Here is a 3,993-nt window from a genome sequence, read left to right as displayed (position 1 = left end):
CCATTCCAGGGCTATAACCCCATGAGACCCTGTTTCACTAGGCCATCGTGGCTACAGCGTTGAGAACAGATGACAGAGGGTTGAAGATGGCAAGGCAGGTCAATGACGAAGCTTTTCCAGGAACTCAGGCACTGTGGACCAGACAGGTGGCCTTGGATGGAGTGGTTAGACCTATTCTGGGTCCATTTTGAAGATGGAGCTCACAGGATTTGCTGATGAGTTAGCTATTAGGAGCAGGAGAACGGAGGAATTGGGGTAACTCCCAGCTGTTGTGGGTTGTCCTGATCGAGGGGAAGGAGAGGGTTTCTGGGGTAAGGAGGTAGTCCGTGTTCCGCATGCTGAGGAAGGTGCCTTTCCCGGTGGATCTGCTGAGGTTTGTGTCTGGGAGAACCTTTCACATCTCCTCCCTCAGCAATGCTCAAGTACAAGTATCCCCCAGCTTTTAAACGTTCACAGTAAGACACTTGGCTTTCTTGAAAGAACTACGTTATTACCCAGCTTCAGTGAGAGGAAGAGACCTAAAGAGGATTTCCCTCTTATGAAAAAAGGTGAACAGTGAGAATCGCGTTCAGCATCTGTTTTGGGGAGAAGCACGACAGAGGCGGCGTGCACCCCAACCAGCTCCTTCCGCTGGGAACCGCTCTCCGCGTCCAGCCACCAGCACTTTGAATTGTGTCTGTGAGCCTCTGCTGTGCTTTATCTTCATTTATGCTGGGCCTCCGTTAGAAACTTGTGTCCTGAGGCCTAAGAAAAGCCAAAGAGAAGGAATCTTGGAGTCTGAGCACACTGTCCAATTTTTCCGTGTAAATGAACGGTCATCCCTTCTTTACACCATTTCTGCTGTGCAAGGTTTCTCAGAAGCCCTGTACTTTCAAAGAGCAGGGAAACCTATACCCCATGCTGCGGGGTTAGTTTTAGTCTCCATGCTGGACGGAACATTTCATGACTGTCGGATTTTCTCACTCAAACATTGAGACTTGGACCACCTTCACCCGTTTCTACCACCCCATCCCCGAATCTGGCACCTACCAATCTGCTCTCAGTATCTATGTGTTCAGTATTTGTTTATTCCACGTGGAATGTACATGAGAGCATCTGGTATTTGTCTTTCTGTGTCTGAGTTACTTGGCATAAGGCCCCCAAGGTCTGTGTTTCCATGTCTGGTTATTGTGAATAATGCTGCAGTGAACGTGGGAGTGCATCTGTCTTTTTGAGGCAGTATTTTTGTGTTCTCCAAATCAATACTCAGTAGAGCCATTACTGGGTCATGTGGTAGTTGTATTTATTTTTTCAGGAACCTCCATACCGTTTGTCACAGTGGCTGCACCAATTTCCATTCCCACCAACAGCGCACAGTGTCTCCTCGTCTGCACGCCCTTGACCCCACCTGGTGTCTGTCTCTGGGACAATTGCTGTTCCAACAGTTGTGAGGGGATAGCCGATTGTGGGTTTGACTGATGTTTCCCTGACGATGCTCAGTGATGTCGAACAACTTTTTCTGTCTGTTGGCACCTGTGTGCCATCTTTGGACAGTATCTATTCACATATTCACCCCATTTTTTATACAGTTTTTTTTTGTTTTGATTTGTATGAGTGTTGTGTGCATTTTGGATATTAGCCTCTTCTCACACATATGATTCGCAGATATTTTTTTCTTATTGGGTCAGTGGCCTTTTAAGTTTTTGATGGTTTCTTTTGCCGTGTGGAAGATTTCAGTTTGATGTTGTTCCACTTGTTTATTTTTGCTTTTGTTGCCTTTGCATTTGGTGTCCGATCTGAAGACTCTTTGCCAAAACCAATGTCGAGAGACTTAGTACCTGTGTCTTCTTGGAGGTTTATGGATTCGGGTCTTATGTTCAAATCATTCATCCATTAAAAATTTTGTGTGTGGTGTAAGAAAGTGACCCAGTTATATTCTTCTGCATTTAGTGTCCAGTTTGCCTGTTACCGCTCACTGAAGAGACAGTCCTTCCCTCATGGCATATCTTCTGCTGCTGTGTCGTAAGTTAGGGTCATCTACGTGTGGGTAAGTTTCTGAGCTTTCTGTTCTGTTCCACTGACCTGGTGTCTGTGTTTCTGCCAGTACCATCCTGTTTAGATGACAACAGCTTTGTAATCTAGCTTGAAATCCAGGAGTGTGTTGACTGCACCTTTCTTTCTCCAGGTTGCTTTGGGTATTTGGGGTCTTTTGTGATTCCATACAAGTTTGAGGACTGTTTTCTATTTCCTCGAATAATGCCACTGGAATTCAGATGGGGATTTCATCACATCTGTCGATTGCTTTGGGTACGATGGACATGTTCACATAATTAACTCTTCCAGTTAAGGAGCATGGCGTATGCTTCCATTTGTTTGTGTTGCCTTCCAAATCTTTGACCCATACATTCTGCCCCCCTCGACACACATGTTTTTCATTTCTTTTCTGCCATGTGTTGAGTGTACTATGTCTTTCTCATTGTTGGTTACTTTTATTCCTAGATTTTTTTTTTTTGATGCAATTGTAAATGGCATTGCTTTTTTAATTTCTCTTTGCGAAAGTGTGTCATCAGTATACAGAAATGCAAGAAGTTGGGTCATCTGGGTGGCTCCATAGGTGAAGCGTCTGCCTTCTGCTCAGGTCAGAGTTCTGGGATCGAGCCCCGTGTTGGGCTCCCCGCTTAGCGAGGGTCTGCTTCTCCGTCTTTCTGACACTCCCCCGGCTCGTGCTTTTTCTCTTCCTGTCAAATAAATAAATAAAATCTGAAAAAAAATAAAGACAACAGGTCTCTGTATATTGACTTTATATCCTGCAGCTTTCTTGAATTTGTTTATTCTAACAGTTTTTTTTTTTTTTTTTTTTTTGTGGAATCTTTTGGGATTTCATGTCATTTGCAAATAGTGACCGTTTTCCTGTATGGATTTCATATCTTTCTCTTTTTTTAAAATGATGTTAGTCACCCTACAGTACTTCATTTGTTTTTGATGTAGTGTTCCAGGATTCATTGTTTGCATATAACACCTAGTGCTCATTATGACACGTGCCCTCCTTAATACCCATCACCAGGATAACCCATTCCCCTACCCCTCCCTTTCTGCAACCTTCAGTTTGTTTCCCAGTGTCAATAGTCTCTCATGGTTCATCTCCCCCTCTCATTCCCCACCTTCACTTTTCCCTTCCTTCTCCTAATGTCCTCCATGCTATTCCTTCCATTCCACATAGGAGTGAAACCATATGATAATTGTCTTTCTCTGCTTGACTTAATTTCACTTAGCATAATCCCCTCCTGGTCCATCCACGTTGGTGCAAATGGTGGGTATTCATCCTTTCTGATGACTGAGTAATATTCCATTGTATAGATGAACCACATCTTCTTTGTCCATTCATCTGCTGAAGGACATCTTGGCTCCTTCCACAGTTTGGCTATTAGGGACATTGCTGCTATGAACATTGGGATACAGGTGCCCCTTCTTTTCATTACTCTGTGTCTATGGGGTAAATACCCAGTAGTGCAATTGGTGGGTCGTAGGATAGCTCTGTGTTCAACGTCTTGAGGAATCTCCATATTGTTTTCAAAAGTGGCTGTACCAGCTTGAATTCTCACGAGTAGTGGTAGAGGGCTCCCCTTTCTCCACATCCTCTCTGACTTTTTTTTATTTCCTGTCTTGTTAATTTCTTCTCAAGATTTTATTTATTTATTCCACAGAGATAGAGACAGCCAGCGAGAGAGGGAACACAAGCAGGGGGAGTGGGAGAGGAAGAAGCAGGCTCATAGCGGAGGAGCCTGATGTGGGGCTCCATCCCATAATGCTGGGATCACGCCCTGAGCCGAAGGCAGACGCTTAACCGCTGTGCCACCCAGGTGCCCCCGGCCTTGTTAATTTTAACCATTCTAACTGGTGTAAGGTGGTATCTCATTGTAGTTTTGATTTGTATTTGCCTGATGGCAAGTGATGTGGAGCATTTTTTCATGTGTCTGTTGGCCATTTGTATGTCTTCTCTGGACAAGTATCTCT

The sequence above is a fragment of the Ursus americanus genome, unplaced genomic scaffold (assembly GCF_024610735.1).
Source record: "Ursus americanus isolate L20-20 unplaced genomic scaffold, mUrsAme1.1.p SCAF_54, whole genome shotgun sequence".
Taxonomy (NCBI): Eukaryota; Metazoa; Chordata; class Mammalia; order Carnivora; family Ursidae; genus Ursus; species Ursus americanus.
This window is presented reverse-complemented; position numbering follows the sequence as displayed.